The sequence below is a fragment of the Oxyura jamaicensis genome, chromosome 1 (assembly GCF_011077185.1).
Source record: "Oxyura jamaicensis isolate SHBP4307 breed ruddy duck chromosome 1, BPBGC_Ojam_1.0, whole genome shotgun sequence".
Taxonomy (NCBI): Eukaryota; Metazoa; Chordata; class Aves; order Anseriformes; family Anatidae; genus Oxyura; species Oxyura jamaicensis.
Genome location: NC_048893.1, coordinates 69,887,516 through 69,913,566, shown reverse-complemented (window position 1 = coordinate 69,913,566; position 26,051 = coordinate 69,887,516).

Below are 26,051 nucleotides of genomic sequence, written 5' to 3'. Positions count from 1 at the left end.
TTTCCTCACCTCATTGCCTTAAGGAAAGGAGAGGGAAGATGTGGGTGCTCAGCAGTCAGCTCTCCTTACACAGATAGACATCTGCCACACACCAACTTGCTCAGCTGGAGCTGGATTCATCAGTGAAATGGCTTTTTTTTCTTCCTCTCTTGTGGCAATAATCTTCTATCCCTGCTTTAACAGCCCTCATTTGCTCATAAGAACATCATTAATGTTGCTTAATAACTGCTTTCCACCATTGATCGCCATAAGCTGGCAACCAGTGTGCTTCTTGACCAGGTCTTCACCCTTCATATGCAACTGGCTAGATGACCTTCTGAAGGGTAAGGCTTAGGCTGCATGTGATGGTTCACTGTGCAGGACATGGATTCTTGTGATTCCTGTCAGACAGGCTAAGCATAAAAATAATAATAAAAATACAGATCTGGCAACTGCTGTAGAGAATTGGGGCAGTGCAGGTTTACTTCAACATTGTCCATTTGTCAGTGGAAATGTGTGCATGGCTCCACCAGCCTCGGTAGAGCTCTGAGATGTACCAGCACAAGAGTCAGGCTGGGACACCGATGTGACTCCTGGCAGACCATGCATCTGTGGCTGCACTGAGCAGGCTCCTACATACTACAACCAACATTTAGGGAACAAAGAAAACACGTAGCCTTTGCCTAAGACAACAGAGGTCGTTATGACTGATACGATCAGTTGTAAAACCTTCAGAGACACATCAATCTTTCTGCCTCCTGCAAACACCTGTGCATAAAGTTTCCCAGCTTCTCAAAGTGTTGGAGAACAGCCGCAACAGGAAGAGCGATAACTGTTCAGGAATTAGAATTGATCTTGTGCCGCCTGATAAACACTGTTAGCCTGGGGTTGTTGATGTGAATCCAAGCTCTGCTAAATGGACAAAGTTTTCAAGCGAGCCCTTCCTGGTATTTGACAAGGTAAAGGGAAGGAACTGGAGTGAAGACAGCTCGAACAAAGCAGGTATTGTTTCCCCTGGGCTCCGTAAATATGGACCCCTCAGATGAAAGCAAGGAAAAGAAGCAGACGGTGCAGATGAAAGCTGAGGCAAGGAAGGAATATGAAAGACGGTCTGGACAAAGCACAAAGCTGAAAGCAGGGAGTGGTGGTCACCACATGTCCCATGCACCAGAGACCATTTTGTTTGGACTTGCCCTCCCAAGGGCATGGCCAAGGTCAGTAACTTGCTTGGCTAGTGCATGCTTGCAGGATATGAACCAGTCTCAATTCAAAGACCTGAAGAATGAGGACTCCACCCCACTTCCATCTAAGGTTAATCATCCCTAGCATTAAAATCTTTGACTTCCTTTTGATTTAACTCTATCTCAACACCACTTCCAATCATTAGGCTTTTTTTTTCTTATTCTTCCTTTATTCTTTCTTATTCTTTTGCTTCCTGTAAACCACAGTATTCCCACCCATACACTAAGATCCTTACCGACTGCAATCAGTGCAATTCATGCTCTTCTATTCCAACTAAAAATACCTGAAATGCAAGGAAGGAACTGAGACTGCATTACACATCAGTCTCCCAGAGGCGCTGCTTCCAAGGTGGCAAGCTGCAGGATTCTTGTGGTGCTGCTGGGTTGCTCCTGCAGGAAGGGCTGCAAAGGCAGTCTCTTTGAAACAGGCTGACATGAAGCAGAAAGGCAAAAGGGAAGCCCACACTGAGGTCCCATTTTGGTCCCTGAGAGCCTAGGTAACCCCAAAAGCATGCTTGTTCCAAACCTCCAGATGAGGTGTGAGGTTTTCCCCTGATCTGGAAACAAACCTTGGGCAAATGCCTGCAAATAGAGTAGCAAATATATCAGCAGAAGAGGCTGTCTGTTTCCTTATTTCTTTTCAAAATATTATTAGCATTTGTGAATACTCTTGGGAACATGCTGTCTCATAGACAAAGGTTTCTTCCTCTTCATATTCCTCTCCGGCTGACATCCCAGTTTGCTCCTAAAAATTCAGTGGCATCAGCAAGTAGGAATAATTAACAGGCAACTGAACTTCACATGGCCAGGACTTCACCCAACATTCAATTGAAATAATCTAACTCAGTCCTCAAATTTCCTCAACATTATACAGAATAGGAGGAAATCAGGACAGATAGATCTGCTGTTCCAGCGTTAACAATTTCATGCATGAATTGACACCTTTGCTCTGGTAAAGCCAATGGAAATTAGGGCTGTATAAATCTGTGTGATACAGAGGCCCAAGCAGTGTCCACAGAAAATAGACTTCCCAGGAAAACCAGAGGGTTTGATACAAAAACAAAAGTTAACCCCCACGGCAACCTTCTCAACCAAGCCAGTTACCACCCTAGAGTCAAAAACAATCTTGTTTTGTTTTGATGGTTCTTTGCAAAGACCTGGATTCGGTACTGACATCCATCAGTTCCCAGCACAGATGAACTAAACACATAAAATCAGATTCAAACACAATTATCTTGGACCGATGCGTCTAAGGCTATCAAGTCATGTGTTTTCCAATCAGAAGAGTTTCATTAGAAATGTTTTCACACCAAAGGATAAGTCTCGACTGCAAAACAGTAAGGCTAAGAATATATGGCCTGATTTCCAAAAGGACTGATTAACTCACAGTTTTCACTGAATTCAACAGAAGCCACCATTTTTTATTATTATTATTTGGAAATCCAACTGTTCATTTAGGCTCCTAAATCCATCACTTCTTTATTTGTGCATGTTATTAACCTTACCTTGTACTGCTCTTTCTAAATTGATCTAGCAGAGTTTTCCTTGCCCAATGTAAAGCCCCTGCCACTTGCAGGTGCAGACTTCTTTACTTCTTATTAGGAGCTTGGGTGGAGGAATGAGCACCAAGCATGCAGTGCTCAATGGTGTACAAAGGGTTGGGTGAGGGACTCCCACTGAAAGCCATAACACAAGGGCTGGTCTCCATGGATAGAAGACAGGAGCAGGACACAAGTGACAAGTGCCCCCTGAGATATCCAAGATATCTGGAAAGGTGTGATGAGATCTGCTGGAGATGTGCACTCTTTTGAGAGGAGCCAGGAGCAACATCTTAGGACAACCATGATGCCTGCATTCAGGAAACCAAATCTCACCCGGTAAGCCTCATATTTCCCATGCATTTATCTGCTGTTTGTGTCAAATCATTACATGCTCAAGAAGTAAAAGCTATCAGATGAGGGGGGGGGGGGGGGGGGGGAGGGATTCTCAATCTCGGATTGAGAATTCATTTTTCAGAACAAAAGCAAGAAAGAAGTGTTGTCAGTGTTTCCCAAGCAGCTGTAGCTGCTGCTGTGGTGGGGAGTGCAATGAAATCCCATGCCTCCCCACCTGTTGGCTGTACACAAGGTTATTTGTATTGAGCTCATTAGTGCCAGAAAAGCAAAGGGAAAACAATTGATTCACCTCTTCAAGAGACACTTAAGCAGTCCTAGCCTGAGAAAATGAGAATCTTCCACTCACTCCTATTTTATCTACTTCAATACTTTTTACTGAAGACAGAAGCCCCTTGCGGGTCTGAGCCACATGAGGTCTGTATGCAATTGTAGAGCAATTTCCAATCCACAAAATCATCTTTTGTTCTTTTATTTCCCATCTCACAGAAATGTTTGCAGCATTTCTATGAAGCTACAAAAAATTCACAGGCCTCGTACTATGAATGAGGGCCAGCAATATGTTCTGTCACTAAGCCCAGCCCCATATCCTGCACAGGGACTCAGACCAGGAGGTGTTAACTCCAGCTTCATAGAGAATCCCAGCTGCTGTAATAATGACATGACCAATTGTGACAAACTAGTTGGTTGTAATTTAAATCTTATGAATGCAGAAACAAAGTCAAACTAAATATAAATCATGAGGCATGGACATAGGCAATGTCCCTCAGCATGTAGGTCACCTTTTCCATCTGTGAAGAATAAGAGCATCTTAAAGTGCAACGAAAGCGAGACCATAACATGGTAAATCCATCCTAGTAAAGGAATGGATGCACCTGAGCACAAAAGAAGAGGTGGCAACACACCAACAAGCATGAGTTGTTGCAAACCAGCAGGAGACAGCACGCTGCTTCTAGGAGCAGCTGCAGACATGAGAGGCACACACAGATGCAACTGAGGATAACAAGGGAAAAAAGCTCAAAAATACTGCAATAAAACAGCTTCCGAGCTATAACAGCTCCCATGACCGATTCTCTGGACCAGCCAACAGAACCTGACTTACCCTGACTGAGAGCAAGGGACCTCTCTCCCACATCTTTAGCCATAGATGTTATTCTGGTAAACCCAGGTCCTTCCACCTTCAGCACCAGTGTCAGCACCAGCCCTTTTGCAACCACTAAGCAAACTGACCTAAGCAAAATGACCCAAACAGAAAGAAAAGGATGGGTTTTAGCCACTTCAGTGCCCCCATCTGACTCACTGCCTGACTGCGCTAATGCTAATGCTGTTGCAAGATGGGCAGTGGGAATTTGCATCCCAAAGTGGGAAGAGGGAAAAACTTCGGTCTGCTTAAAGTGACTGGGAAACCACAGCCCAGCTGGATCCCCTCGTGGGCCAGCTCACTGTCTGCTTCCCATGGAGCTCCATGCTGCTGTTTCCTTTGTGTTTCTTGTCATCTCGCCACCTGTCCCTAGCCAATGCAGCTCCACAGCACCTCACTTCCAAGCAAACCAGTCTGGAAAACTGAATTCCTTTGCACATTGCAGGATAATAAAGCTAGTGTCTGTTCTGCTGTCCAAGCAGATGCAGGCAGCTGGCTGATGTCCTTCAAAACAGCCCTGTGCCGAGCATTCATGCGCACAGAGGAGCAGGGCAGAGGAGCACTAAAGGCAAGAGAAGCAGCACAGGGCACTCCCACACTTGGCACAGGGAGGCCCCATTCTCATGGCCAGACACTGTCTCCTTCCACAGGTGCTACCCCTGCACGCAGCAGGAGCACCAAGTCTTCCCAGACAGTACTGCTGCCCTCCATGGTGGTCTCCTGTGGCAAGACCACCATAGTGTCAGCTTTAGAGAGAAACCCCATCCTTTTCAAGACAAAAACCTGCCAGAAAGAGAGTTCACTTCAGTGCATGTTCCATCTGATTACCCAAAACACATCACAGTCTCCAGGCTGCTGCCTTGGCACTGCAACGCACACTTCCAGCACCCTCCGAAAACCAGACCTTTCGTCTTGGATCAGGAGTTGGCCACAGAAGTAACCACCTCCACACAAGATTGCTGTAATTCCCAGGCTCTAAAATCCCCAGGATATTTGCTTGCCAGCTCCCACCACTGTTTTGATCTTCACAGCCTCTGTGAATGTGAGCTAGGGGAAGTCAATGGATGTTGCAAGCTCTGCTCGCAGAGGCTGCAGGTACTTTCCTAATGTCCCCGATTGCCCCTGAGCAATTCCCCCTTCCCTTGAACCCTTCTGGCTCTTGGCTGTGTGGTAAAGTCCAAGAACAGCAGTGAGGGGATTTTGTGGGGTTCGGTTTTGCCATCTGGCATCACATGAGGAGCTCCCATTGCCACAGCCTCATGTGGCAGCCTCCTCCAGAAATCCCCCGAGCGTGACCACTTGCTGGTGCCAGCAGCACACTGGCAGCTGAGCCATACCACCCAGAGACCACCAGCCCCCAGCCTGAGCCTTTCTCCCAGACTGACTTAACCGTGCTCACAGTCACTTTGCAACCAAATTGTCCTGGCTGCTGGTACCTCTGCTCTGTTTCTTCCCCCAAATATATCACAGGTTAATTTAATTTAGCACCGCAGGCTGGTTAGCTTTTTTGCACCCTTGCACAGATATTACACTAAGTGTGCAGACCTTTGCTTTCATTAACATTCCACAACTTAATTCTCCTGTTCTGAGCCCTGCAGAAAAACATAAATGCCTGCCAAAGACAAATTGTTTTTGTTCTCTTCCCTCCCCCTGTGAGGAGGTGAGAAGGATATTGCAATAGGTGTTGTACTCCCCACCCACATTTTTTCTCACTGCCAAACATATTGCATCAGGAACAATTAGAAAATATTTCTTTGTGTGGGCCCTTAGACTATATCTAAAATGCAGAAACATTTTTCTGGAAAAAAAATAAAAATAAAAAAATAAAAACAAAAACACACAACCACCACCATCACACACCTCCCGCATGATCTTTGGACTGGTTTTCAGGGAACTCGATCAGCTGATAAGGTGAGGAGCCCTGCTGGTGCAATAGCTATAGCCACAGATGCAAAGCTGTTCTTCCAGCCTCAGCAAGGGAGAAAAGGATGCTCAAGAGATGTTTATTCAATCAAGGAGAAAAAACATACAAGCTGAAAGAGGTTTTTGAGTTACAGCTGTATGCAGTCAACACAGAAGGAGATTACAGCAAATACATCCCAGGTCTGCAACAACTTCTGCTGCTGTGAACACCAACGTGTTGTTCCCCAGAGCACCCTCCCAGGAAGCAGGGCTCTATAACCCAGTGTGATAAACCAGCACAGCAAGAATGAAACCAGATTGACACTAATCAAATGCCTGACCCAAGAAGGGAACCACAACATCCATGATCACCATGGCATGCAGAAGCAGAAATGCAGCAGGTGTAAGGATGAGAGCCCACCTAAGGCCAGTGCATGGCACTTATCAGACAGTTGCTGCAAAAATTTCTATCAGGAGCTTAATTTTGTTTCATGGGAAAGTCCTTTGCCTAGGTCCATCTGGAGATAAGGCCAGAGAGGTGAAGCTTAACTCCAGCTCTGCACCCAGCAGCCTCAGGAGATTTGACTCCTGAGGCCTGACCAAAGTCAGTTTTTTTTTGAGATAAAATATGTGCAAGATTTTTGTTCAGGAGCTGCATCTGGAATGCGGTGGAGCTGAGCAGGGCAGAAACCCTCACTCACTGCTCATCCACCTCCATTTCCATCCCATGGCAGAGGGGCTGAGCCAGAAGCCTTCACCCATAGGCTGCCATGTGCACCTTGCCAAAGGGCCTCTGGGGTCCTGAGTTCCTCCAGCACCAAGGCACTCCTACCCAGTATGACTGTAGCGAGCACAGACAGCCATCTATCACAGCAGGTTATCACTTTCTCCCCTCTGACACAAAGAAGAAAACTCCACACCTCGCTGCCAGCAACCCTAACCACATCACAAACAAGGAGGAATCCACACAAGTATTCAAAACATCTGGATGTTGTGCCACCACGGCAATTAAATACATGCTCACTTTCTCGCGCAGCGCCTGGAGGGAAACAGACAGCATTGTGGGGCAGAAGAGGACACGCCGTGGTGGGCTTGGCCAGCTCCGTGTTGCAGCTTCCAAAATGATCCACAGTGGCAGCCCTCACCCTGAGAGCCAGATCCACCCATTGCAGAGTATGCACCCCTCTTCTGGGGACATACCATGCCGGGAGCAGCTCTGTGCCCACAAGGGACTGTGACATCTGGGGTTGCCCTGCCTCTCCTTGCTGTTTTTTGGGAAATGCTGGGGAAGGGGAAAGGCCTCCTGGGCACCACCAGCAACACATGGCGCTGGGGCCACACAGAGCCAGGACAGCCCAGCACATGCTCCAGAGCTCTGGCTGCTGCGGGGATGGGTTTCACCCCAGGTGAGGACAGCAGTGCAGCTGAGGTGCTTGCAAGCCCTGTCCCCTCCGCAGCCTGCCAGAACAGGTCTGTCGGCTCCTTCCTTCCTTGTGTGCTGCTGTGCCCGGGGCCACTGAGTGCCTGCCTGCCAATGCCATCCACCATGGAAACTTTCCCTTGGAGCCGTTTCCGTCAGGAGAAGCAGGGGCGGGGTGGCTGGGGGGAGCTGCACAAGCACTGTAGTGGTGCTGCAGCTTTGGTGGCATATCAGAGGACATGAGGTGGGTTCTTCCTCCCCTCTCTGAGCAGCACAGGTGTTGCCCAGCTGCCAGAGCTGCTCGGGGCGCAGCACAGCTGGCCGGAGGCACCAGCTGGGCTGTCTGATACCCAGGTTTCCCAACAGGCACGCTGTGGACCCCCAAAAGTACTTTGGAAACTCACCATCACCACCCCCCTCAATGCTCATTTGTATTTCCTGCTTCAGAAATGCCACAGAAATGAAACTGCAAAAGGGGCATTTAATTATTTGTGTTTTGACATCCGTCTTGCTGCCTGTTCTCTGCAGAGCAAAACAGCAAGCCAGCCCCCAAACCTAGCTTGTGTTACCTCCTGGTCTCTCCGCCTTAGCATCCTGTTGCTTTCAATGACTTGGGACAAGGCCCTTCCTCACTTAACTGCCTTTCCAGCAGGAGCTTCTCGTTCATTTGCCGCACACAAACACCTTCTTGTTCCATCTGATTCTGTTACTTGGTACAAACAAGTGCTCTGTACAGCACGGGTAATCTTGGCTTTACACATATGCGTGGTGATTAATAAAGGCCTTGGTTACTCACTGGACTTCCTAGAAGTTTGCTCTGCAGAAATAAAGAACAATTTGGCAAGTTGGCTGCCAGGCTGCAGGCTGCTGTCCAGTTTGCAAATCACTAACCAACTAAAAGAGACTAAAATCCTCTGCTTGGCTTCAGCTGTCTGAAATATTTTTGTGAATATCACATATGCCAGAAAAAAATGGAATTTCAGAGAGGCTGACAAGATTTGCAAATGCAGGTCAAATTAAATGAATATTTCCAGTTGAAAAAATAAATGGGGGGATTTTTTTTTTGTAGTGTTGAAAAACTTTAGTCTGGCATACCCAAAAATTATTTGTTCCAGAAATGTCAAATGGAAACTTCAGGGTGGAAATTTTCATTTTAAAATTGACCTGAAATTGTAAAAGGAAGATATTAAAAGAGTAAGAAGGAGAATATACCACTATGGATCAAGTAGAACATTTCAAGATAACAAATAAGACTTTTGAAAAATATTTTTCTGGAGGAAAAAATCCTGATTTTCTTTTACTTGAACCAGTACTTCTTCCCAAAACATTCCCTTTAACAAATCAGCAAAGTCAGCAAAAATTTGATCACCTCTCCCCTGGGTTTTGCAAACCTTAAGATCAGCTCGTAGCACTTCTTCAAGATATGTACTTTTGTTCTGGACAACTGGGACCAGAGAGAAATACCCGGTATGTTTAGGGACTTATGATGAGCAAGGAGAGCCAGGAGTAAAATTGAGGTCTTTTCATCCTCATTTTATAGTCAATAATATATTAAATATGGGTACAACTGGCTGATGTGCTTTTTTCTCCTCCTAGGTGATCACTTCACTATCTTCCCAGGCTCTGAGGAACATACTGGAGTCACAGCTTTATCAACATGGGAAACAAATACAGAAAGATTTTTGAGCTGCATTTACATAATAAGAGGCCTGGAAATTTGGGGCGCCTGTGTTTTTCGCTGCCTGACTTCAGATACCCTCAGCCTGATTTGCATGAATTTTATGCACCCAGAACTCCTACTGAGATCAAAAAAACAACATAGCGCCTCTGCAAAAACAGGTTGCTGGCAACCAGAATTGGAGGCACACAAGTTCAGAGAATTTTTCAAAGATCTGGGTTGGCACCCCTTGTCTGAGGTGGTCACTGAATCGAATGCAGGGTTCAGCCTCAGCAGCTTTTGGCAGGACCTAATCCATCTTCTAGCTCTAAAAAAATCCAGCCAAGCTCCTCTCACAATTTTGGAGGCTGCCTGTTGACTTCTGTTCTCTCTTTTGTTTTTTGTTTATCATCTGTTTTGAGGCATTTCTCCAAGAGCCTAGAAGCAGAGAATGGTTGAGTTTGAAAGAGAGGTCATTTGGTCCAAGCCCCTGCTCAAGTAGGGCCACCTAAAGCAGGACCTTGTCCAGACCGATTTTTAACATCTCCAAGGATGGAGACTCAACAACCACTCTGTGGCCAAACACACACACACACACACACACACACACAAGTCTGTGGCCAAAAAAAAAAAATGGAGCAAGGTGGACTCGAGAAAGTTCTGCACTGACTGTTTGCAGCACTTCCCTGTGGGGTTTTGTTTGGCGTGTTCGGATGGAGGTGGCTGTGCTTGGCTTGGGGGAGGAAAATTCATTGCCAGAGTTTGGAAAGGGCAATGCCATGCCCATGTAGTTAGCCTAACAACAACTGGGCTCCCTCCAACAGTGGCACGATTGCTGTGTGGTTGCTTTCATGTGCTTTTTCTTTCATGTTCATCACCCTGGCATCTGAACAGTTTGCATCTTTAGTTTAGAGAAGGCTTAACCACAACAGATCCTTCCTCACACGGAGGAGGAAGGGCAAGCGGCTGAGCACTTTACAGAGGGTGGGGTACAGAAACGAAGCCTGGCAGATTTCATCTCATCTTGTTTTACACTCTGATGTTCATCAAACGCAGCTCGATAGGCAGACAAGCCTGCTGCAGCCCTTGGGAATGCGGTGCAGGGTCAGTACCAGTGCCGCACCAGGACAGAGGCGCCTGGGGGGCTGTGGGTGCTTTTGCAGCTGCTCAGCACCTTTGCACCCTTTGCTTGTGCTGCAGCGTTAAAACCATGCTTTGCTTTGCAGGTGGTACCAGAGACAGCAGGTCAGGAGAGGGTGTTAAGAAAGGAAATCTAATCATTTCTAAAAAGTAGCTTAACCGAGGTGGTTACAGGTACCCTGTCAATCTGTTCTGGGCAAGAACTGTATATGCTGTGAGTTTCTTCACTGATGTCAGTCTGTGTTTCAAATCAGCTTTGACACAGTCTCAGTGACAAAAGCTTTGAAGTCTGAACTAAATATGCTACAGAGATCATTATTCACAACCACTCAGATGGAGAGGGAATATTTTTCTTTTGAAAGGTTCTGCCAAACCTGTCCTGTGCTTTGTTTGCTTTCAGAGGCATCGTGGTCACTGTTTAGGAGGAAGGAGTGCTACTGGATGGAGGAAAGAAAGAGTGATAACAGTCCGGTAGGGAACAACCTTCCAAAACCACCGGACAAAAAATCACAAATTAAAGAAGCATGGCTGGAAACTGCTGCATCCCATGTACCCCACACAGGGAACATTTATGCAGAACCTTCTCCAGGGAGCCACCTTAGGTCCAGCTCTGTGACAACCCGCTCTGTACCTATTTCACTGGAAGTTAAGCTGCAGTGCTTTGTAAGTCCATGGAGCTACCTGCATTTGCAAGGTGCAACCCAAGCAGCCAACATTTTTGTACTCGGAGAGCACAAATCCAAGTCAGACCCCAAGGAGAGCAGTAATCATCTAGGACTTTATAATACAGCGATTGGCAGGAATGGAACTGCATACATGCATCTCCAGAATGGCTTTGAAGATAGGTAATTTTTACATAGCTGTTGTGAGAATGGTTTTTGGCTAAAGTTCTGTGTAATAGTCATTTTAAATGCCCCAGGGCCCAACCTGCTCCCATTAAAGTCCCTGGAAAGACTCCAAAAAAACAAGCTGAGACCCTTGCTCTCTGAGCCTACTCTTCCTTTAGTGCCTTTGCTGTGTTAGTTTGTCCCACACTTATTGCTGCAAATATTTTTTCCCCTTTCTGAATATTTCTGTTGCTGCATTAAAATAAACCTTCCTCTGGCACAGTGTCATTCCTTAAAATATCAGTGTTTGTTTCCTGAACCCAGACGCTTTGCTGTACTGGATTTGTCTCTCTTTAGGATCTTTTCCTCAAGATTTTTAATATCTCCTGCAGCCCTTCTTTCCCAAGCTCCTGTTTGGTGTCATTTCAAATACATCTTTCTTTCATGGTGGCTTTTACTTGCCTGCCAGCTTGCAAACACTACTGTTACACACCATACTTCCTCCTGCTGCTCTCTTCTCCTTCACTGTCACTTTTCCTTCTCTATCTTCCCTTCATCTCTGCTTCTTAAGTTCATTTCTGCCTTGGGATTTCTTCATGCTTCTCACTCCCTCATCTCACCTCCTGGTTTCACTTTCCTATTCACATCTCCTCTTTCTCAGCTCCCCGCAGTTTCTCTTCTCTTTGCCCTCTTCATATCAACACCAACCTTTCTTTCTCTGTTACACAGTGAATTCCCCAACACTTTATGTCTCTAGACCTACTAACAGAGAATAAGGGGAAGGAGACTCAGGGGAATATTTCTAGTAGTTAAGTTAGAAATATAAGATCTTGATGCAGTCAATGGAAAAGTGTAGAAGAACTTGGGATGTTTATTAGATGTTGTCTGTCTTTATTGCCTCTGTAGGGAGCCTAACTCAGTCACTTAATTTAGTAGCATGAAATCAATGAAGCTACATGAATATCCTCTGCACAATCTCACTTCTGCACAATCTCACTTTGTTTAGGCCCATGCAAAGGATAGAGGGAAGGACAAGGTATGAGTAACACAAGCAAGCTCTGAGCCAGTGACCAGGCAACCCCAGCTGCTGGTGTACCTGGTAGGCTGAGGGATGTGGTGACTCTTCAGAAATTCAAAGGAGAGAAAAATAGCTTTGCAGATGCTTGCCAGGAGTGTCTCCCACCCAATGAAGGTCACTTGGCTGTGAGAGCTGGGCCATGTTTGGAAAAGTGCAGTGCAGGATGGATCTGTTAGACAAGGAGGGCAGTGCCAGCCAACTCCTGAAAGACCCAGAAAGTAAAAGTGAGGAGGAGTCATCCAGCAGAAAGAAGCAGGGGGACAACTGGTGTGGTGGGAAGAGCAACAAGCTGAAATAGGGAGGTTTTAGGACCAAGGCTTAAGAGGGTCACTGCTCCAGGCACCCAGAATACAGCAAGAGATTCCACAGAAGTGAATGGTGTCAATACCAAGGGCCCAAGTCTAGGTTTTCATTGTGTTGTCTCACAGACAAGGAGATGCTATATTTGAGAGACAATGACAGAAGAAGCCCCAGGAATGGAAAACAGCCTGGATGTGAGTCCAGTGAGACAGCTGAACCAAAGACGAAGAGCTTGCTACTTTAATTTCCACCCTGAGGACCTCCCCAGACCATCTGTGCACCTGGGTATACCTCTAATATTTCCTCTGCTTTATTTCCTATGTCCCACCAGGTCCTGGGCTACAGCTGCTCTTAAAATGGTATGTGTTCACCAAGGACAGAGCTGAACAGAATAAGACACTGCATCTGCTTCAGGGACATAAAATATTGCTCCAGACAGGATACTGCTCGGGAACCTATTCTCTAGATTCCCATATTTTTCACATTGTTTGTCTTGACAAGCCCACTGAAACCCCCAAGGATTTGGGTGAGTGAAAAAGAATATTAATCTGGGGCAAAAACAAGGCTTGAGTACAAAGGGGTAGGGAGCTCAAAGGCTATGCACCCTTTCAGAGTTGATGCCTTTATTCTCATTGCAATTTCTTTAGATGACTTCCATGATAGTTAGATAATATTCACTTGCCAAGCCCAAGCAATATGTATATATCTTTTGAACTGGCCCAAACCACCCCCTATGCTTTGCTGAGAACCACTTGCAGCTCTTGTCATCTCACCCATGCAGAATAGGTTCCTCAGGAAATGTTAGGTTTTTCTTTTCTTTTTTTCGTTTCTTTTTTTTTCCTTCTTTTTTTTTTTTCTTTCTTTTTTTACACAGAACAAGAAAGGTGCTGGGAGGGCTCTGAATGTTTCGCTAGTGAATAAACATTGGAATTCTCCAAACCAACAAACCAATTCAGAGTTAAGAGATGCAAGAAGACAAAGGTAATGGAAAATATGGACATTTCAAAAGACAATCAGTATTTGCTCTGAGGAAACAAACAAACAAACAAACAAACAAACAACAACAACAACAAAAAACGGGATTCTTGAAGGTTTTGTAAAGTAAGTGTTTTTCCTCCCAACCTACTATCTTTCTTCCCTTTCAGCAATGGTATACAAGCACCTTTCTTTGTCAAAGGTACAAAGAATTTGCAGAGGATGATGCATCTGAAGTGACTCCAGAATAAAACAACAAAACATATTCAGCACAAGGTCTTGCAGAGGTGGGCACCCAGCAAGAGGCTGGAGGAGAAACTGCTCTGAATGCATGGAGAGAGGGAGACTTCACTCTTTATGGGGCTTTCTCAATGTAGCAGCAAAGCTGCTCTTTGACTTCCAGCCCTGTGAATTTCCACTCCAGCCTCACTGTTTATAACCAGTACACAAAGCCCTTATCTTCCAAGCACAGCTTTAGATTATAGAGAGGACACACTGTCAAGAGAACCTGTCAAGGCTAATGAGCACAGGGTTAAACCAGAGCTGCAGCAATGGGACACCACTCAAGGAGCTGCTCAGCAGTGGGGCTGAGTTTCCAGCACATACATACATTTATATCTGTTTTCCCCCCTCTCTCATTAGTTCCTGTTGCTCTGAAACTATTATTTGACTGCCTGATCTCAGAATATCTAGGCAGCAATGAAAGTCCTCTGAGCCCACAGGAATGCTTTGCTTGCTGTAGCTCCATCAGCCAGGAGAGCCCAACGGGACAGGGAAGCACTGGTTCATGTTTTTAAAAGCACGGTGGCTGTGAACATTTTTGGTTTGTGTGTATCTTTGTGTTGCCCCTTTGATTGGACACCAGTACTTTTAAGCATTCGGGTTAAATAACAATGGAAATTCATGCAAATGCTTCACATACCCATGATGGCACTTATAAAAGCCATGTACCTGCATGGAGAATACTGAGTTTCCTCCCAAGCCAGTGAAGAAGGAGCACCCCACTGAAGTGACACCTACAAATTCAAGAGGACAACCTTCTGCTCTGATTTTTTTGTTTGTTTGTTTTGTTTTGACATTATCCAAGCAAGAAGCTAGAATTTTCATCAAAATTGTTACTTATTCCAAGAAAAAAACTCCCAGTTCCTCCGTGCTTTAAGGTTATGACTCCAAAGCATGAATTAGGAAAGGTAAAGTTGGTGGAATGGAAAAAGAACAACCCGGGAATAAATTAGTCTATCATCACTATAAATGGAAGGCAGTTTGAAACTGTTGAATGTGGAAATCACAAACATCCTCGTACATATTTTTCCATTCAGATCATACATTCAGATAAATTGAAAGTGATCTTTTGTATCATACTTCCCCCACCTATCCAGTGCAGTCATTTCCTCTAATAAACTTCCTAGTGCTTTGTGTGGTCAAGTGTTTGTTGTCCCCAAGGGATGAAGTTTCCACCACTTCCTTGCAAGGCATTGCACATCTCTCCGTCAAGGAGATCTTTGATATTCAGTTAAATGTTACCTTTCTCAGTGCACTACCATTACTCCTTATTATCTCCCTGCATACAGTCTTAAGTAAATCCTACTAAGCATTTACGTTTTTCTAACACTGGCAACACTTACCAGATTCCCTTCTTTTCATCATTTGACTACTTTATGCAGAAAAATTATGGGCTAACTTATTCACAAACGACCTCCCCGTTTTGGGGGTTACTTTCTTGAATCCCCTCCTGTACGCCTCTCTCTGCCTAAAACTCAGGGCTCAGGGCAATCTGTCACACGCTCTGCCTTCCCACATGTAAGAGGGTGCCTTCCCACACATTGCCCACTTCTGCAGCTTCAGAAATATCACTTCCAATCATCTAGTCATTATCACACCTTGATCTCTTCAATGCTATTTATTCCTGTTGCATATTTGAGTTTCATGTTGTTTTTCTCCAGTTTGCATTTTTCCAAGTTGGAACTTGTATTGTTGTTTTCCACCCATTCTTTAATCTCTCTTTACTTCATATCACTATCCTGTCTGTAAGGGTGTTTACAACTTTTCCCTGTGTAGCATTGTTGTGTCTTTTACTTTCTGTAAATAATAAATAAATAAATAAAATAAAAATTAGAAAGTACGCATACACAAACCACACAGGCATCAGAACACCCAAATACTTGCAATGACTACACTCAATACACAGGATCTTGCTACAGTCTTCCTCTACTGCTCTGCTTGTTTACAAAACATAAAGGACCCACAAACTTTTTAAATGAATGCATCCTGACTGCAAGTGACAGCAGTCAACATCTACAGATTTCATTAAAGTGCTGCTTATTCTGTTTTGCATGGGCAAATCACTGCCATCCCCACCAAAGCTGCTGTTAAAACAGCATAAGGATGCTCGAGTTGATGGAGCTCATTTCCATAAATTTACTATACAAAGTTATGGAATAAAAAATGGGTGTTACCTTCAGAACATGTCAAGTCAGCTTGAAATCGTCACCAAACCCTGTGTTATGTGACTACACACGCCCCATGCCAGCCTGTTGCCACAGCCTGGTCTCAGTGTCAGTGCTGCAGGCTGGCCTTGACTCCGTGGCTGAGATGACCAGCTGGAGCTACTCTGAATGGGGACGGTGTGAATCTCATACCTGATGGCAGGAGCTGATCTCAGCCTGTTCTCAGGCCTGAAAACCATTTATGTGTTACTTTATTTCATGCAAAAAAGTGGTACATTTAAGGTGAGATTATGCACAGGCACAGAGCAAGGCACATGCATAGTATGACTATGGTGCCATTTTCAAATGCCCACATATACTCAAACTGGCTTCACACTCACTTGTTTGCTTCCTGCTAGCAGTGTAGAAGTGACAATGCAGAGCTGAGATGCTCATGAAACACCTTGGTAGCAGGAAGGTCCACGTGGCCACATGCCAGCAGATCAGCAGGTCAGTTACTTCAGGCCAGCACCCATGGTGCAACCTTACCTTAATTTGGTGGCTGAGGCTGGGAAAGGTCCGTGGGTAACTTCAGAAATGTCCAGGAATGCCTCAAGTTTCATATTCACAAGAATGTACTTCCAGTGGAAAATATTTTGACACTTACTTGCTTAAAGAAGTTAAAACCACTACCTGAAACAAGTCTACACTTGTGTCATGGATTACAATACAACACCCTGGGTAGGAGAACACAGTGAGAGTTTTCTGTGTGCAGACTTTTCAAGGTTAGCTGCTTCCTCAGCCGGCAGGAATCAGGGGATCTTTTCTGCTTTGTTTTGCCTTACACAGGCCTATTTGAAGAACACCAAAAGCAATAGCTTGCTACCCACCTTGACTTCATCAGATGTCAGGGTCCTGTGAACATCACCTTGGCAATTATTCTCCAGAAGGAAGCAAAAAGTAGTGGCTTTAATGATTAAATTTATTTATTTATTTATTTATTTATTTTTATGGGAAGAGAGGTCCACATGTATAAACATTGAAGATAAAGATATGCATCTCCTTCTGTTTGTTTTTAGCTATGCAAGTCTGAAAGCCCAGCAGAGGCCAGGCTTGTGTGAGGCTCTCCTGGCCACCACCAGCAGCAAGTTCACTTGTGGTTTGATTTCCCCCAAGGAAATACATGTCACATGGCAATGATGCCACTCCACAGGTAAGTCATCCTTTCTGACTGTGGAGCATCCACACCCTCCCAGGACACTCAGTTTGTTGTGCTGGAGGTGGTGGAGCTGAAAGAAGGAAACTCAGTTCCTTCTTTCCTATCTTTTCCTCTTCTTTTTCTATTTGCTATTTGTTTGTCCTCACAAAACCTTTCAAATGGTACAGATACCCATTAGTGGAAGGCCTCCAGCACTGGAATAAGGCATAAAAACCAAACAGCAATGTTATCAAACAGTCTGGAGCTAGGGTTGAGGAGAAATATGTTGTCCAGCAGGAATCCCCTTAAGAAGTCTATGCGGAAGCAAACCACATGCAGATACCCAGCCTGGGATGTGGCCAAGACACTATCCTCAGACTCATGCCTCTATGCTTTTTTTTTTTTTTTTTTTTTTTTTTTTTTTTTTTTTTTTCCCAATAAAATTGTCAGGGAATGCTTTCTTATCACCCATGAGCAAAGCAACAGCAGTTTGTGCCCAGGCAGAGGGCACAGCACCACCTCCTGTTTAATGGGATCGTTGCCTGAAATGGCTTCCGCCACGTGTCCTTGGAGGCCTCTGATCCAGCCCAACACAGTTTAACTCCAAACAGGATCACAGCACAGGGACACACATGCCTGCAGGCAAATAATCACACCAGAGGCTGTGACGTGACAGTGCAGAGACCTAACCTAACCACCAAGCCTGCAGTGGTCACAGCTCTTTGTGGTATTGCAGCTCCCAGAATTAATAAATTTAGTAGCGCAACGTGATGGGCACGTAAGCGGGATCATTCACACCCATCTCACATCCGCAATGAGATGGATCAAAGCAACACGCTGTGCCAAAGTGCCCGTGCCCATCTGCTGCTCTACCTTCCACAGGCAGCATGGGGACTGGGGGCACCGCAAAGCGGAGGGACCAAGAGTGAACCGGGAGACCCAGGCTACAGCGAAAGGGAGTGCAGCGTATTAGTGATGCAGCGCTGATCTTCCCTAGCTGCCTTTGCTGCTGATTTATAGAGTGAGTGCAACTCATTTATCCAGGCTACCTTCATTTTATTGTTATTAATTGTTATGAGTTTTTTGGCAGGGACAGGGAAGCTTGTCTGATTAAAAATAGCTTTGGGGACGGCAGCTGGCAGAGTCACAGTGAGAGAAGGATCCAGCTTCATATCTTTTTTTCAAAGAATGTGTTCTTAGCAAGTAATTGGGTGCAATCAAGTGCAGAGATAAATAGCAGCACTTCCCAAGGTGTAGCTTGAGGCCCTGATCATGCCAGTTGCTGTTGGCTGGCAAATGTTCAGAGAGGCCAAAGGTCTGCTCAAGTCTCTACAGACTTTCTGGCAGGACCAGTGCCCAACTGCTTTGCAAGGCTGGAGAGAAGAGATTTTTCTACACAGGATGGTCTTTCTTGTGTGCAAAATACATCATAATGCTATCAAGGACATGCAGCATTAAGGGCTAAGTGTCCAGATTCTTAAATGCACATGCATCTTCGCTCTTAGCGGCTGATGCACACGTGTACCTACAGGGCCTCATCTGTACTCTCCAAGCAGTTCCCACAGCTTTCTCATTTTACATTCTGCATTCAAGCAAGTTTCTGTAACTGAAAAGGAAAATTAGATGCAGGCTGAAGAAGCGACAATCTAACCGAACAGCAAGTTGTGCTGACAGCTGGAAAGACACTTCACTCTTTTCCTCCTCTTTAATAATGCCCACTGAACATTTTACTGCAGATCCTTGCTCCTCATTTCAGATTCATGCCAGTACACATCAGACCATGAACACAAATGTGTACACATGTGTACACATTTTTGTGTACACATGAACACAAATCTGAGCTTGTCTCTAGGTCACATTTTGATTTCTTCTGCCCAATCTACTCATGTGATTTTGCAAGGATGGCTCTCAAGCAGATTCAGAAAGCTGGTGCTTAAACTACAAGAGGGCTTCACTAGTAGGTTTTGCCTAATGGGGTCCAAGATCATCACTGTGGGTGTGACCAAGCCAGCTTTATGGCATCCAAGTGCTCGCCCCATCTTCCAGCTTCAATTCCAGCCAAGCCAGAGACCAGCAGGACTTCTGGAGAGCTGCCATCATCCGTGGCCTTTGAACTTCTCATGGAGGTCTCTGCTGCCTTCACCACCCATGGCCTTGCTGAAGCTTCTTGTGGCTTGAGGGCACATGAAAACTGTGTTATGCAGCTATGCAGCTCCACAGATCAGGAGGGCTGACCTACCTTTAATATGCTACTTTCCAATGGATTTCTGTACTCACTTTCAGGGAAGTTTTGGCAGTCTGCAAAGCTCTTTGGAAAACATCCTGCGCTGTCTCGTTAGGTGAGAAGAGCCCCTGGAACAGTTAAAACAGCAATGCATTTGTCCACACATCTTATTTGCAGCAGGAAAGTGCCTCTTTTTTTTTTTTCTTTTTTTTTTTTTTTTTTTTTTTTTCTTTTTTTTTTCCCTCAGTACATGCAATGAAAACATCTGAAATTGTTAGGATATGCATAGGCAGACTTGGCAGCCTCTTCGGATCTGGTTGGATTGGGACATATAATTTAATTCTGGATCTTGCTTGCTCTCTTCCTGAGTTTACTCCTTGTCAGCAGAGTAAGGCTGAGCAGGTCAGACAGCAAGCACCATCGCTGCGGTTAGCCTGTGCTGACAGCGGGCAGGTGCTCGTTGCTGTAAAAACCAATGCAGTTACACTGAAATCAATAAACCACAATTCATACCAGCGCTGAAGTTCTGGCCCTTTATTCTGATGAATATTTGTTTGTTGTTTTCTTTTTTTCCTTCGTCTCTTGAGCATGTTTGCTGACAGCAGCCCCCCCACACAAGGCCACATGCCGTGCCAAGGACCAGCTGAGCCCGATGCAGAGCAGTGAGTGCCACCTGCTGAAAGCCCCACCTTCCCTGCCCACTGCTGCCGGCCTGTGCTGCACTTCCCAAGACACAGAAGAAGAGCAGGAAAGAGGACTGCAGTTGGTTAAAACTCCATCACCCCTGTTTTAACAGTCAAAACCTCCTGGCTGGGTTGGCAGGGGGGAAGGGGATTTGTTTTCCAGGTTTTCAGTCTGCTTGAAAAACATTTCCTATTAAAAGGAATGATATGCCTTTAAGGGGAAGGTAGCAGGCAATGATCCATCTTCACCACATACAGACTTGCCTTGTTCTTCCATTTCTGGCTGAGTGATAAAACGTTAAATGTCATTTCCTGTATCAGTGGTTAACCACTAGATGCTGGATCAGAGATTTACCAGAAGTGCAATATTCAAAAGTGGACCTGCTGCTTTCAATAACACTTTCTTGCACCCCGTGGGAACCACTTAACCTTTGGGAAAAAAAAAAAAAAAAAAAAAATCCCTGAATCCCTGGATTTGGGTAGGGCGATAAGTCTTGTGCCAAGGGCTCGCACCTTGTACAGGAAGTCATAAGGATAAATCCTTCCCTGGCCCCAGACTGCCACAGCACTGAGCCTTGCCAGAAAGCAAAGCTGCTACGCGAACTGCTTATTAGCCTGCAGTTCTATCAGCATGTGGAGATCAGGCACTGGAGGATGTGGCTGTTTCGCACCTGTTCTCCTATACTAAATAATTAGAAAACAGACTGGCACCAGAATCCAAAATGCATATTCCCTATCAGCCCCTTACTTCCCACTTATTTTACACTGCAGAGGTGAGCAGTTTATCTGCCCAAGCTGTATTCCTTTTATTATCATCACCACAGTCACTGGGTGGGGGGATTAAAAATCATTTTGGGAAGAGCAGCTGGCAGAGTAAGAAGCAGATAAGTAAATTTCAGTTAGAGCTACATTTCCAAAGGATGAATTTTGAACATGTGGTTGTGCAATTGCCTGTGCAAACATAGCATTATTTTCCTAATTTCATAATATTTGTAAAGCACTCAGAAAATCAAATGGCTAAGCACACATTGAGAAATACTAGTTATAGAAGTTTGTGGCTAGTGGTGATGAGCGTCTAGAAATAACAAGTGGGTACTTCAGACATACACCTGATGTCTGAACTGCCTATGCAGGGCTCTCTGTTGCAGCAACACCCACGGCTTCACCCTCCAGCCCCTGTACCATCTCAGCATCCCTGCTCTCAGAGAGCTCCAGCAGCTCAGCTCACTTGGAGAATGCCTGTTTCTAGGGTGAGGAATGGCTCTGCCTTTGCTGTGTGCATGTGCCTTGCACAACAGAGCCCTTGTCCCTGAAGGCAATCTGCAGGCAGCATTGCAGGTCAAATAACAAATAGTAATAAGCTCAGAGTTGAGGTACCTCACTCCTTTCTTCCTCAGCCAACAGAAAAGCCCCACATCATTCTTGTCATTGCTATTTATTCAGTTGAACTGCAGTAGCACCCAGCTGACTAGTCGTGAACCAGAACCCAGCCATGCTAGGTGCTGTACAAAACACTTCACAGCCTCCCTCTGAGACCTGATGCTCTCAGCAGTGAAAGGGGAGTGCTTCCAGCATCCCCACCCAGGCACACCATGCCCAGTGGCCTCCTGCCCTCAGTTTAGCTCCCAAAGCCCCCAGCATGGTACCAGGAGCTCAGACCCTGAGCGTCCCAGGTAGATGAGGACAAAGAGCAGTATTGACATGGCATGTCTTACATTGCTCTTCAGCAGTGTCCACTGGCAAGTGAACAGAAATAAATGGAGTGGGGCTGGTTCCAGGGGAGAGCCTTTCTGGGCTGCTCAGGGGAAAACTGAGATGGTGGAAGATCCAAGAAGATTCCCCCAAAAGGCAATGTGTTTTTATTCTTTTACTCCAGAACTCACAGGAAATCTCCAGATTACTCATCCTTTCCCAGGAACCCTGGCTGGAAAAAAATCAAGGGGCCTCACTATTTTCCTACAAACACACACACACACATAAAGGAGCCCTGCAAAGACCTTAACACCAGCTGTGCTTGCCCTTGCCAGAACTTCCTGAATCCACCCCCATTTACCCTAGCTTGCCAAGCAATGCAAATATTTGAGAGGCCACCTCGTTTCCGCAGCGTCTGATGTAAAAATCCGCATCAAATCCAAGCAGTAAAGGCTGTGACTCACAGCTACTCAGCAGCCAGAAGTCCTGTCAGGCAGGCCAAGCTTTTATATAGCAGGAGGTCACTGGAACACACTCTGGCTCACCTCTCTCATCGATCAAAGGAGTGCAACCACTTAGACACATCTCCTGCTTGCCTTCCCTTTTCAAAGTCAAATGCTGAGGAGCTGCTTCCGAGTAGGCAGAGAACAGGATGACAGATACGAAATCGCTGGGAAAGAAAATTAGGTTTTGTCTCAGCAACTGCTGAAACTTACAGCACTGATGAGTTCTGCCATGTAACCCAGAGGCTGTGGCCAGGAGAAACATGAGTCAGAAGGCTTGATTTCAGTTCCTGCCTCTGCTACTGCCCTGCTGTTTGATCTTGGTTTAGTCACTTCACCGCCCCTGGAAATAAAGTCCTTCTCTGATGAATACTGCTTGGGAACAGTCTGGAGATTAACAAGAGAGGAGAAGAGCTTGTTCGCATTTGCAGCTGGGTCCCAGGTCAGTGAGAAAGTAACAGCATATTGCTGCAAGGTCTACACAGAAGATGGGTGGCGAGGAAGAGTGAGGTAGAAATGGATGCTCTAGTAGATGTAGTAGACATCAAGGTGCCAAAAAAAAGGACTAACAAAATGGGGACTTGCCCATGTTCCACACACACACACACACACACATTGGGAACGTAGAGCTTCTGGGCTTCCAGCAGGCTGAACAAGCAAACATGCCTCATCACAGAGTCCCCCAGGATGTGACTTGCCTTTCATGCTTCAAGGGTCAAATCTTTTACCACATCAGCAATCCCACACATTCAGGAACCATGAATCAGGGCTTCAGAAGTTGTAAGTCTGACTTCAACTTTCCAAAGTTTCCAAAGCATGCCTCTGCACACTCTTTTCTTTCTAGATGAACATCCAGATTATTTTCCGTATCCAATTGATGCCAGAAGTTGGAACTGGAGATCAGTTCATAAGGGCACAGAATGGGGTATAGTATGGCCTCCTTCAGTCTTAGGGTTGAAAAAACCTTTTCTGCTGATTTGCAGTTCTGCAGCGGACCACACCTACTACATAAAGGAAATAATTGCTGCCTGGCTGGAGACTCAGAAATAACATAATCAATCGAGATTTTTTTTTTCTTTTAGGTCTTGTTTATACCTCAGTGTTGTACTGGTTTGAAATAGGTTTACTGCAGACTGGGGACACGTGGATTCATTAAACCATGTCAAATCAAATATCTCAATTTCAAGAACATCAGTTCAAGCTAAAAGGCATTTAGCCCTGACCAGGGGTAGCAAATTTATCCCTGGACACCTACAGCTCCCTGTGCAACCTTTCCAGGTGGTTCCTCTACCCTTTAAAAGCACAGCATGCTTACTTGCACACAGCACATGGCTTCTGGCTTCAGGCTTAAGTCTCCAGCTCCACTTCCCCCTCTGTACTTCCAAATGAACTACACAGATGTATCACACTGGGTAAATCTGTGGAAGCCAGTTCAAACCTGTCTCACAGCAGCTTAGCCAAATTCTGATCCAGCTGCCCTTCTTCATCCCTCCACATTTATCTTCCCTCATATCTGCAGAAGGGGTTAGACATTAGAACAGTTCAGTTGGAAGGGACTTGCAAGGACTGAGTCCAGCTGCCTGATCACTTCCAAAAGTTAAAGCCTATCACTGAGGGCATTGTCCAAATGCCTCTTGAGCACTGACAGGCATGGGGCATCAGCCACCTCACTGGGAAGCCCATTCCAGGGTCTGACTGCCCTCACGGTAAAGAGTATTTTCCTAATGTCCAGTTTGACACTCTCCTGGCATAGCTTTGTGCTGTTCCCTACCATCCTATCATTGATGACAGGGAGTAGAGACTGGCACCTCCCTCTGCATATCCTCTCTTCAGGGAGCTGCAGAGAGCAGTGAGGTCACCTCTTGGCTCCTTTTCTCCAGACTGGGCAACACAAGTGTCCTCAGCCTCTCCTCACAGGACATGCCTTCCAGCACTCGTACCAGCTTTGTTGACATCCCCTGGATGCTTTCAAGGAGCTTAGCGTCCTTTTCATATTGTGGAGCCCAGAACTGCACATAATATTCAAGATAAGGCTGCATTGTTGTTCAGAAGCATACAGAGGCTGAGGCCAAGGAACCTAAGAGACACAAGGTAAGGCTGCCACATCCCTGTGGGTGTTACAAGTAAATGTTGCTTCAGGTTAGCTTTAAATAGTGAAAAAAATTAAAACAAATTATCTTTGGCTGCTTCTAAAGTTATAGTCTTAGCAATCCCCTGAGGAAAAGCAGGGAAAATCTGACAACATCACAGAATCACAGAATGGTTGGGGTTGGAAGGGGCCTTAAAGCTCACCCAGTTCCAATCCCCTGACATAGGCAGGGACACCTTCCACTAGAATAGGTTGCCCAAAGCCCCATCCATCTTAGCCTTGAACACCTCCAGGGGTGGAGCATCCACAGCTTCTCTGGACAGCCTGCGCCAGTGCCTCACCATGCTTAGAGGAAAGAATTTCACTCTAATAACTAATCTAAAGTAATCCCATCTTTTAGTTTAAAACCATTACCCCTTGTCCTATCATGACACTCCCTGATGAAGAGTCCTTCCCCATCTTTCCTTTACATCCACTTTAACTACCAGAGAGCTGAATGCATTACTCAGGCTTCATGGTCATTCATGAAGCCTTACCCTGGTGTTGATGTGCTCTTGCAAAACCCCAAGCTAAGCCACAGTGGTTTTCTCTTTACCAAGAAGGAGCAGTAGTAAACAGCCTGGTGCAGGTCTCCTCTTTAAATACAGGGCTACATTTACACATGCTGCTACAGCATGTAAACTTTAAGTGTGTACTGTTTGGATGATCAAGGCCCCAACACCTGACAAAAATATCAAGGCCAAAACATGGGTTTAACAGACTCATCTCCATGCTTGCAGGAAGTTTAAAGTACAACAGTGGTCATTCCTGGAATGGAGATTAGTTTCCTCATCCACAGTTTCAGATGTAAATAGCTTTTAGCATTAAAGGCTGACAGTTTTGTCTGTCTTGAAGTTCAACTACAGGACTGAAATGAGTGATATCTGTGTGAGTGAGATACAGCTGAGTTATCCTTGAGGCAGGCACATTAAGAAAATTTTGAACTTACTGAAGAAAGGTAAAAATAGTGTTATGGGGGAAAAAGAAGAACTAGATATTTCTTAGGAAAAATGTCTTGCAGAAGAGACCCAAAATTAAGAGAGAGTTTCAGAGATTCAGAGATTAGTTTCAGAGACTCTGAGCATTTTCATTTCCCATGATATTCTCTATAAAGGGCAATGTCTGTGACAGTTCTTTAAATGTAAGTTTTTCATCACCACTGCAGACCATGGTTTGTAGCCAGTCCATTCCTATCACTATGCATGTATCTGCTCAACTAGCGGTTTGTAGAGCACCATAGGCTGTGACCTAAGCAGACAAAAATGTGCTGAAATGTAAACTAACATATTTGGTAGGGATGTAACACAAAAGAGTTACAGAAGTTATTATAGTTTTGCAGATATGGACACAACAGAGAAGCAGCTCCTTCCATGGCATTGCAAACCATTAGGGCTTACACATTATGAACCGGCTCCAAAAGCTAAGAGACAAAAATAATTCCCATAATATTTCTTTCTATATTTGCCTTCTGCAGTTTACATTTTCAAGATTTTCTTTTAAGCAAGGGTTATGAGTTTACATTAAAAACATAGTGGAAGTTTAGTCATGTGGTTCCAGGAACAGGATCTTAATAAGGAAAAAACCTACATTTTTCTCCATCTATGTAATTCATACCAGATAACCACAATATTTAAAAGTAGTGCTC